We start from the raw sequence: 12,322 nt of genomic DNA on the forward strand, positions 1-12,322 counted from the left end.
ACATAATATTTAATATTGACTACTCTTTCATTTAAACTAAATCACCATTGAATACAGTGCTTCCATCTCATCAGTTGTAAAGTAGGAAATCCATTGTTTTTAAGTTAAATTTTAATTAAAATTACAGGTACTTCTTACACTACTCAGCAAGGAGTTAAAGAACTTAAGTGTTAGAATAAGAAAGATTTTTGAAACGGTGCACAATAAGGCCTTGGAAGAGTAACATTTTCTGCAAACGTCTGCCTAGTTATATAATAGCATTCCCCTTTAGCTATCACCACCTTGTTGTTACCACTTCATTTGAAAAGGTTAGAAGACCTTATAAACAAAGAAATCTAATGCAAAATACAGATATTTACTGAAAATAAAGGGAAAGAATGTTTACCTACTTGAACCTCACATTACCAGTACACTAGCAGTTTGTAAAATTATAATCAAATCAAGAGGGCCAAAAAGTTTATCTGTAGCAATGCAATCCAATCCATAGTTTAATTTTGAATGAATTAGAGAAAAGAAGATTTGTCAAACATCAATCTAAAAAATATTTTTAATATATGTAAACAAATATTTCTTATAAACTCTATACACATATATGTAAATTCCTTTACAATTTGCCATTTACCATCAACCCTTAGTATTTAATAGAATTTACCCAAGATATTACTGAAACTGGCATTGTAGTTGTATATAAGAGCACAGTCAACACTGGTATATTAATGAAGCTAATAACCTGGAAGCAAATTATAAAGAAGAAATTAGATATTTGATTTTTAAAGCATTCCAGATCAGTCTACAACCTATCAATATTCTTAACATCTGCAATAAATATTAGCTTTCTCTTACCATAAAATTTATGTGAAATAGGTCATTAACAAATTATAAATAGAATAGGTTCTTAATAACTGGGCCCTGGGGAATATTCAATTAACCTGAAAGTTATTACTCGCACAGTCGTACATAATTATGGAAAATAGGAAAATAATTTTTGAAATTTTGTCTAGCATCTGGGAATTACCTTTCAAGTATTACTTCAGAAGATGAATGAGGATGTATGTATGCAGAATGATGTATGATGTAAATGAAATGTAATTTTATGCAGTCTCAGTTCGACCATTGCTGAGATGTGTGGTTAGTTGAAACCCAACCACCAAAAGCGGTAGCGTTTTGACCTTTTGTACAGAGGTTCGAATCCCGGTCAGGTATGGCATTTTCACACACGCTACAAATCATTTATCTCATCCTCTGAAGAAATACCTAATGTTGTACCCATTAGACCCTAACTTTGGACCACCAACACTGCTATCCACTGTCTAGTATTCAAATCCCTATAAAAGTAACTGCCTTTACTAGGACTTGAATGCTGGAACTGTGGACTTGCCAAATCAGCTGATTTGGAAAGACACTTTCACCACCAACCCAGTGGGTTGAGATGGAAAACCTTTCTTTTTCCTGTTTAGCCTCCGGTAACTACCGTTTAGATAATACTTCAGAGGATGAATGAGGATGATATGTGTGAGTGTAAATGAAGTGTAGTCTTGTACATTCTCAGTTCGACCAGTCCTGAGATGTGTGGTTAATTGAAACCCAACCACCAAAGAACACCGGTATCCACGATCTAGTATTCAAATCCATGTAAAAATAACTGGCTTTACTAGGACTTGAACGCTGGAACTCTCGGATTCCAAATCAGCTGATTTGGGAAGACGCGTTCACCACTAGACCAACCCGGCGGGTTGAGATGGAAAACCTAAGCTAAACAAACACAACTTTATTAAATTAGAATTAAATATTCTTTTGTTAAGTAAAATTTCAAAAGTGGAATGACATAAGGAAGGTATCAAAAGTAAACTTTTGCTTTTTTTCAAAATCAGAGGGCTAGTGTTAAACATCAATTTTGGAATAGGAAAAAAATTCTTGAAATTTTATCTTGGTCAGAATTGGAATTTTTCATATTCAAATTCTCTCATTTGTAACTGTAGTAAGAAGACATTCTGTAAGCTTAAGGAAATAAATAAAACTATTTGTTTGATCGACTGTATGGTTGGTGCTAAATAATATTATTTATCAAAGTTTAGAAAGCTCATTTTTGAGGGATTATAGATGGATGGTTTCAAACTTCTTGCTACCTATGGTGTCCAGTCACAGTACTCTATCCCCTCGAAAGTTCTGTTAGCAGTGTCAACTCTACATCAGACACCCCATGTAGAAATAGTGAATATTATATGTTAACTTTTTCTAAACTATACTAAAATGGTTTTGATTGACTGAAGAAATGTGATTGATCTTGAAAAAGATATGTGGAAAAGAGTAAATTTAACTTAATCCATTTTGATTCTGTTTAAGTTGTGCAACGAAGGAATAGTGGAATAAGTTAAAACATTTTTACTGTTAGGATTCCTGTAAGAGAAGATAACAAACAGTCCTGGCTAAGACGATAAAATATCCAGACCTTGTAAGGAAATACCTTCGTGGGTTGATCATTTCTTTTCTTCATTTATAGCATTTAATTAATTTTTTTTCTGGATAAGAGGACAATATGAATAAGGTTACCTGCAGCACTGCATTATTTGGAGACAGTTGGTGAAATTGTTTACTGAATGATTAGAAAATTGACACTGGCAGTGAGATAATAACTAGAAATGATGAAACAGACTTACATCAATCCCTGTAGGGGAAGACGCCCATCTTATTACAATTCCAGTCACCATACCTCCTCCCCTTGTCTTAATGTAGTTAGGAGTCTGTCATACGACTTCTGGTCATGGTACTATGTTGTAGTGTAATTTTTCTATATTGAGGACTTCTTTTCGTATACGGACCATATTAGTTTCTGTGAAAGGTCTGACCTTATTGATTCTATATTTGATTGTTGGTTTTTCATTTGGTTCTTGATATTATTTCTCAGATATTCTTTTTGACTATCAGTTTATTCTTTGTGATTGGTATTATTTCAGCCGTTGTAGGTCCAAGGTTTGAATTCCGGTTAGGCATGTCAATTTTTATTCGCTGTACCATTTTTATATCCCACATATAAGCTGCATGCTTATGGGGTGAAAGCATAAAATAATAAATATAGAAATTAACATACTAAAGGTCTGGATGAGTTTTAACCAAGCCTTATTTTACTACCCGCAATTTCTAATGAATCATGTATACGTACTAAATACTTCGTGTTTTGGGGGTGGCTATAATTTTTCAGATTCTACTTACAAAATTAAACAAAATATATACTTAGGAAAAGTGGCAGAAAAGTTGCAATTTCGCCTTCATTCTCACTGTCGATGAGTCTAAGAAATACCATTTACGTATCCACCATAAATAGGAGAGTGTCAGACTAGCACTGTCTGCAATTTAATTAAATCACATTAATATTTTGAAAACGTCTTGTTAAAATTTAAAAAAAATTAGGATTCTAAATACCTTCATAAATTACAAAATGGCGGCCATGTTTATTTTTATCTCTGTAAACATTAGTTTTATCGAAATGTATGTTTGTGCTGAAATATTAAGCCTTTTCTTTTGAACAACATGGCCTAGCATAAACAACACTTGATAGTATTTTGAAAAATTTCCCAATTTGGGTTTTAAAGGTCAAGATAGTATAAAATAGTAAATAATACTTTATCCATAAGTATAGGTGAGGGGTACAGACGACCCTCAAATCCGCTAACCTGATGATAGAACCCATCGTGTAACGTTTTTAAATTACAACCACTTAAATTTTTTCATTATTCACGGAACAATGAAGAAATAAGTTGTTGGACTTATATTTGATACCTAAGACGAATGTCATTTCATGTCGAACCAGATGTGAAATAAATGACGTTCTAAATGACAAAATGAAATTACATTACAGAAGAATCAAAAACTGACCCTCAACATTACTCAAGCAGAACTGAGGCGACCTAATTTGTGAGTTGTGAACTCAGGAATTTGCACGTTTCAACAAATACTATGTCAAAAAATGGGATTTATTATCGGGTCACCAAAGTGGCTTTACAAAATGTTACACTGGCCAAAAAATGTTTTTACCACCTCTACTCATAAAACTAGGCCTCATGAAGAATGCTAAAACATCATATGTTTTATGATTATTTAATATTACTTATTAATATTTTTTAAATATGAAATATTTAAGAAGTTAACAGTTCACTTATTTAGCATGTCGATTTAATGATTTTACATTTACTAGGTAGAACTCTCGAATAAACAAAATGTTGATTCAGCAGCCTTTTTTCTACAACGTAGTGCTAATTGGTCTTTGAGTTTGATATATTTAACATGAAACTTTTTTAAAAGGTACATTTATTACTGATTTTTTTATGAAAGTCTTAACATATAGATCAGGAAGAGCTGTGTGACAAATTTCATCCAGTTTATCTGGAATAGTTTGAGAAAAAGATACCTTAAATTTACGGTAACGCAAATTTACAGTAATTTAAAAAAGCTATTACTGATTTGAGTGAAGCATGATATCAATTTTTAAATTTACAATTCAAATGAAGACCATCACCATACTCAGGTCTACTAACACTTCATTAAAAAGGCCTCTTTTTACATTTCATTTCCTTTTTATAGTTTCTTTCACTAGAGAGTGGTCTACTGCACACCGCATACACCGAAGTGCAATTCTCAGTAGACCTATTTTTTCAGTCCCATGATTTTTTTTTGTCTTCAGTCATTTGACTGGTTTGATGCAGCTCTCCAAGATTCCCTATCTAGTGCTAGTCGTTTCATTTCAGTATACCCCTTACATCCTACATCCCTAACAATTTGTTTCACATATTTTATTTAATTTGTTTTACATATTCCAAATGTGGCCTGCCTACACTTTTTTTCCTTCTACCTATCCTTCCAATATTAAAGCAACTATTCCAGGATGCCTTAGTATGTGGCCTATAAGTCTGTCTCTTCTTTTAACTATATTTTTCCAAATGCTTCTTTCTTCATCTGTTTGCCGCAATACATCTTCATTTGTCACTTTGTCCACCCATCTGATTTTTAACATTCTCCTATAGCACCACGTTTCAAAAGCTTCTAATCTTTTCTTGTCAGATACTCCGATTGTCGAAGCTTCACTTCCATATAAAGCGACACTCCAAACATATACTTTCAAAATTTTTTTCCTGACATTTAAGTTAATTTTTGATGTAAACAAAATATATTTCTGACTGAAGGCTCGTTTAGCTTGTGCTATTCGGCATTTTATATCGCTCCTGCTTCGTCCATCTTTAGTAATTTTACTTCCCAAATAACAAAATTCTTCTACCTCCATAATCTTTTCTCCTCCTATTTTCACATTCAGTGGTCCATCTTTGTTATTTCTAATACATTTCATTACTTTTGCTTTGTTCTTGTTTATTTTCATGCGATAGTTCTTGCGCAGGACTTCATCTATTCTATTCATTGTTTCTTCTAAATCCTTTTTACTCTTGGCTATAATTACTATATCATCAGCAAATCATAGCATCTTTATCTTTTCTGTTACTGTTACTCCGAATCTAAATTGTTCTTTAACATCATTAACTGCTAGTTCCATGTAAAGATTAAAAAGTAACGGGCATAGGGAACATCCTTGTCGTACTCCCTTTCTTATTACGGCTTCTTTCTTATGTTCTTCAATTATTACTGTTGCTGTTTGGTTCCTGTACATGTTAGCAATTGTTTTTCTATCTCTGTATTTGAACCCTAATTTTTTTTAAAATGCTGAACATTTTATTCCAGTCTATATTATCGAATGCCCTTTCTAAATCTATAAACGCCAAGTATATTGGTTTGTTTTTCTTTAATCTTCCTTCTACTATTAATCTGTTCATTGTCCCTATACTTTTCCTGAAACCAAATTGGTCTTCTAACACTTCTTCCACTCTCCTCTCAGTTCTTCTGTATAGAATTCTAGTTAAGATTTTTGATGCACGACTAGTTAAACTAATTGTTCTGTATTCTTCACATTTATCTGTCCCTGTTTTCTTTGGTATCATGACTATAACACTTTTTTTGAAGTCTGACGGAACTTCCCCTTTTTCATAAATATTACACACCAGTTTGTATAATCTATCAATCGCTTCCTCACCTGTACGGCGCAGTAATTCTACAGGTATTCCGTCTATTCCAGGAGCCTTTCTGTCATTTAAATCTTTTAATGCTCTCTTAAATTCAGATCTCAGTATTGTTTCTCCCATTTCATCCTCCTCAACCTGCTCTTCTTCCTCTATAACACCATTTTCTAATTCATTTCTTCCGTATAACTCTTCAATATATTCCACCCATCTATCGACTTTACCTTTCGTATTATATATTGGTGTACCATCTTTGTTTAACACATTATTAGATTTTAATTTATGTATCCCAAAATTTTCCTTTACTTTCCTGTATGCTCCGTCTATTTTACCAATGTTCATTTCTCTTTCCACTTCTGAACACTCTTCTTTCGCCAGTTTGCACTTCCTATTTATAGCATTTCTTAATTGCCGATAGTTCCTTTTACTTTCTTCATCATTAGCATTCTTATATTTTCTACGTTCATCCATCAGCTGCAATATATCGTTTTCTACCAGTTCTCTTTATTCCGCCTAAGTTTGCTTCTGCTGATTTAAGAATTTCCTTTTTAACATTTTCCCATTCTTCTTCTACATTTTCTACCTTATCTTTTTTTCTCAGACCTCTTGCGATGTCCTCCTCAAAAATCTTCTTTACCTCCTCTTCCTCAAGCTTCTCTAAATTCCACCGATTCATCTGACAACTTTTCTTCAGGTTTTTAAACCTCAATCTACATTTCATTATCACCAAATTATGGTCGCTATCAATGTCTGCTCCAGGGTAAGTTTTGCAGTCAACGAGTTGATTTCTAAATCTTTGCTTAACCATGATATAATCTATCTGATACCTTGCAGTATCGCCTGGCTTTTTCCAAGTGTATATTCTTCTATTATTTTTTTTAAATTGGGTGTTGGCAATTACTAAATTATACTTCGTGCAAAACTCTATAAGTCGGTCCCCTCTTTCATTCCTTTTGCCCAGCCCGTATTCACCCACTATATTTCCTTCCTTGCCTTTTCCAATGCTTGCATTCCAATCTCCAACTATTATTAAATTTTCATCTCCTTTTACGTGTTTAATTGCTTCATCAATCTCTTCGTATACACACTCTACCTCATCATCATCATGGGCGCTTGTAGGCATATAAACGTTAACAATCGTTGTCGGTTTAGGTTTTGATTTTATCCTTATTACAATGATTCTATCGCTATGCGTTTTGAAATACTCCACTCTCCTCCCTATCTTCTTGTTCATCACGAAACCTACTCCTGCCTGCCCATTATTTGACGCTGAGTTAATTACTCTAAAATCACCTGACCAAAAGTCGCCTTCCTCTTCCCACCGAACCTCACTAATTCCTACTATATCCACATTCACCCTATCCATTTCCCTTTTTAAATTTTCTAGCCTACCAACCTTTTTTAAGCTTCTAACATTCCACGCTCCGACTCGTAGAATGTTATTTTTTAATTTTCTGGTGACCCCTTCCTTAGTAGTCCCCACCCGGAGATCCGAACGGGGGACTATTTTACCTCCGGAATATTTTACCAAGGAAGGCGCCTCCATTATTGCTATGTGAAAATGCAGAGAGCCACATTTTCTTGGAAAAAAAGCAGCTGTAGTTTTCCATTGCTTTCAGCTGCGCAGTACTCAGAGGACTGAGTGATGGTGATATGGGCGTTTAAGTCATTGTGACTCACGCCCCTAACAACTACTGAAAGAGCTGCTGCCCTCAGGAATGGTCGAACTGAGACTGTACAAGAATATACTTCATTTACACTACATATCATCCTTTGACGTATTATCTGAACGGTAATTACCGGAGGCTAATCAGGAAAAAGAAAGGCATGGCATTTTTACACACGCTACAAATCATTCATCTCATCCTCTGAAGCAATACCTAACGGTGGACCCGGAGGTTAAACAAGAGTAAACAAAAGGTTATGTTGATATAATATATAACTGGTGGGAGGGGGTCCCTCCGACCCCCTCCTACCAAAAATGGTTTGACCCCTTTCTTGGGGGATTTCCCGCAAGCCAGAAATGCAACACTTGCTTATCGCAATCCAAACGCATACGTAGACAGTAAAGGGCATTCCTTTCAGTAAAGGGCATAGTGCTGGAAAAGGGGATGAACTAAAAATCTTAGCGATGTATTATGATAATAAATGTTCTGAATCTTTCCTCCAAGCGGAGTATCTTATTTGGTGCGAGGAGATGAAGTCATTAAATTTAAAATACGATCTAGAAATTATTGAAATATTTGATCGTTGCAATAAATAATATTTGCCGAATATCCATTTTCTCTTACAAGTTTTAGCGACTCTTCCGGTAACATGTACTAATGAACGCTCGTTTTCCACAATAGTCAAAACGATTGCGCGCGCGCATACACACACACACACATATATATATATTTTAATTTGAATTCAAAACTTTTCGGGATTGCAGAGAAAGGCGCTACTACCCGCCATGGTGTGTGTGTGTATGTGTGTGTGTGTGTGTGTGTGTGTGTGCGCGTGCGTGTGTATTTGTGATCAATGTCAACAATTATTTCATGTTTTTTTATTATTTTCTCATTAGGTTTTGTCGTTTCATACAAAAAAAAATTCTGAAGCCTAAACTATATATACATTAAGACAAAAATAAAGCCTGAAGTTTGCAACAATTTTTGCACGAAATTTTTTTTTGTACATTTTAATAGGACTCGGTCCTCCATTCTATGTTGGTTAAAAAAAAAGTTATTTAACACTGTAACTACCAACTTTGTATTCGCTCGAGTATTCCATTTATTGTATGTTAAATTTTAAATTAACGTAATTATAATATGTAATGTTAAATTACATATTTAGTATTAATTTTGCCGAGATATTACCACCGTAATATCTCGGTACCCGCTCGTCCGATTTTCACGATTCAAACGGCGTATGTATCAGCAAATCGAGCGCTAACTGTTTAACGCATCGGATACGCTCTTGATCGACCGGATCTTGTTTATCCGGAAATTAAATCGTTAGCCCTGCAGCTAGTAAATATATAAGAACGAAGTAAATAAATGTCTAAACAAACACAGATTAAACTTCACACATTACTTTATGTTAGTATTAATAAAAAATACATCTCTCTCTCTCTCTTTCGGTGTGTGGGGGGTGCGCGCGCATTGTATTGTAGATGTGCTTACTGTATACGTAATAATCAGCTAAGTTGATAAATTCAGAAATTGTGTAATCATATCATTACCCCGTTACATATCACCGGTAATATTTTTTATATTACCGGTGATATGAGAGTCGGAACAGTCCAGAAATTTTGCTATCTTGTCCCATTCACGTGCACAATCATCACTTCGTACAACGTTACCACAGGAAGTAAATTTTGTTCAGAGCCATCTTTTTATTTTACTAATGTTAGTTTTTTATTTATTATTACTTCCTTATATTAATAATACAGATTACTGCATTCATTAGTTTTAATTTTCGAGTTAATAGTTTTTAATTCCTTGTACGAATTAAAGAAAGTAGATTATGATCGCGAAAAATTTCGGTTTTCAGATTTCAATGGAAATATCCGTTTTGACCATCCCTGAATCCATTTTTACTAGTTTTGGCGTGACGTTTGTACGTATGTATCTCGCATAACTCAAAAACGATTAGCCTTAGATTGTTGAAATTTTGGATTTAGGACTGTTGTAATATCTAGTTGTTCACCTCCCCTTTTGATTGCAATCGACTGAACAAAACGGGCCCAAAATCCAATAAATAATAAGCCCTCACTGAGAGCTTTTCAACGATATATCATAAGTATATATATATATATATATTTCACTTATTTTATATTATGGACGCGATAACTGCCGTAATTTTGCGCCAGTCACTTTCAAATTGATACATAAAATATAACTACCCAAAATCTCGATCGAGTTCGTTAATGGGAAAAATCAGACTATGGAAGTGGAAATGGGGTGGGTTTTTCGAAAAAACAAAACATCGCTATAACTTTCTTATTAAGTTAAATATTGAACTTCCGTTCAAATTCCTATAAGGGCCTAAAATATATGTAAGTAAAGTTTTTTGATATCGCCAACTATTGGCCCATGGGGTGGAAAAAATGGGGTTTTGAAGACAAAAAAAAAATCATACCTCCCTTAATAGGCACAATTATCGAATCGGTTTAAAGTGATCGTTATTCCTCTAAACATTACCTAAAACTTTTGTCCGAAACAATTTTTGATATGACCAACCCTTACTTACGGCAAGGGACGACCAAAATATTGCCGGAATTGTAAGATGGGCTAAAATTGTCGTACGCTAAACATGTGAAACTTTTTTTCACGTGCAAATTATTTTTGTATCGAGTAGTAAATATGAAGTTTTTCTTAACATTAAGGTGGAAATCTTTTTTATCCCCTATTTAGCACCGGTGAAATCTACATTCGCCTTCCGGTTTGCCGAAAGGTTTTTTTTATATTATAACACTTTTAAACTACTTTCAATATAATTTATTATAAACGTATTTTTTAATTGTAATCAATAATTAAAAAAAAAAAAAATTGCTTTAAACTTTTATTTTATTTTAGAATTACATTATTTTAAATGAATTTTTTTGTGGTTTTCCGAGAAAAATAAATGACGATTATAAAAAAAGTAATCAAGTATACTAAGTATAATCGGCCTCCGTGACGCGAATGGTAGCGTCTCGGCCTTTCATCCGGAGATCCCGGGTTCGAATCCCGGTCAGGCATGCCATTTTCACACACGCTACAAATCATTCATCCTATCCTCTGAAAGTAATACCTAACGGTGATCCCGGAGGTTAAAAAAAAAAGTAATAACTATGTTTCTTTCTAAACCGTTAACTGCCATCCTTATTTCATAATTAAAGAGAAAAAATAACTGGATATTAATGTTGTCAATTGATATTAATAAATTATTTAAGATAAAATAGATTATGAATATTTGTTTTTATAATGCGTGATGAAGATAAAAGTTCGTTGCCGCCCTGTCTCATCAGCGTTTTGTTGCTGTACACAGTTATGTAACCGTTTTTCACTCCAATCACGTACGTTCAACGTTAACAGAGTCTTATCGCTTTTATATATCCCTTTACCCAGTGGCAGGAAATAAAGTCAAAAATATAAAATAAAACAACTTAAAGCAACTTTCAGCTTTGTGTTCGCATTCACCGTCTGATGGTTTTTGATTTGTTTGTTTTTGAATTTCTTGTCGGGTTAAGAATTATTTTTATGTGCAAATTAAGAATGAAATATTAAAAAAAAAAAAAAAAAAAACGTTAATTCAAAGAGCCGAACCCAGTACCTACAGTTTTTTTTAATCGGGTTAACCTTTTTCTGTTTAGCCTCCGGTAATTACCGTTTAGATAATACTTCAGAGGATGTTCACTTCATTTACGAGTGTAAATGAAGTGTAGTCTTGTACAGTCTCAGGCCGACCATTTCTGAGGTCCTATTTTCTAGATGTAACCGGGTATCGAATCTGGAACTTTTAGTCTAGCAGGTAAAGTAGCTACCTCTCTAATAGCACGGAAGTCATGTTACATCTAAAAAAGATTAATACTGTTTTTTTTTTAATTCCTGATTTGATATTTAAAAAATATAATAACACTTAATAACAAAATTGTATTATACTATAATTGAACTTGATTACGTATATAAAATGATTATTTGTTGTTTTTGTCTTCAGTCATTGTCTTCAGTCATATGCAATTAAATAATAAGTAAAAATCTCGTTATAACCCCTTTGTGTACGGTTGGCTGTGTTGTAGTATATGTCCATTTATAGTTTTAAGTGAAAATTTATTCTCTTTAATATTTTATCTAATTATAAGTCGGGCGAGATCGATAGTAAATTTTAAAAACAATTTAATATTAGAGGACGTGTAACCGATGGTCTCATGTTAAGAAAAAATTTACGGTGAAAGAAACAGTTTGCGAACCGAATTTTAGATGTAATAATTTTTCATTACAATGTTGTTTAAAACAAGTAAGTGGTTGTGTCTATCGATGACGGTTGATTCCGTTGGCGTGGCGGGGGGGGGGGGGATGATGGAGAAGCGCATCATGAGTGTAAACTAACGAAATTCACAGAGATGTTTTGTCTTGTAGTTAGTTATTGGCGGGAATTATCGGTAGATAGGCGACTGAATACGTAGTGCCTTCACATAACAGTGTTGTTTAGTCTAACGTAATCCACATGTAACGTTATCCAAATTTCATCTTTTTATTGAGATATTCCTTATTACTGATTTAAGGTGAGTTTTATTTATT

At 33.7% G+C, this 12,322-nt stretch overlaps 1 protein-coding gene across 1 annotated transcript in view; it reads left to right on the forward strand.

Annotated features, from left to right (window-relative positions):
* The first annotated feature begins 12,174 nt into the window (after positions 1 to 12,174).
* Positions 12,175 to 12,322, forward strand: part of LOC142320427 (dynein axonemal heavy chain 10-like) — a 50,225-nt gene continuing 50,077 nt past the window's right edge. The window contains exon 1 of the mRNA XM_075358174.1: positions 12,175 to 12,306. The gene's annotated coding sequence lies outside the window, so the exon portion shown is untranslated. The remainder of the gene's footprint in view (positions 12,307 to 12,322) is intronic.

Source organism: Lycorma delicatula, chromosome 2 (genome assembly GCF_047948215.1).
Source record: "Lycorma delicatula isolate Av1 chromosome 2, ASM4794821v1, whole genome shotgun sequence".
NCBI classification, from domain to species: domain Eukaryota; kingdom Metazoa; phylum Arthropoda; class Insecta; order Hemiptera; family Fulgoridae; genus Lycorma; species Lycorma delicatula.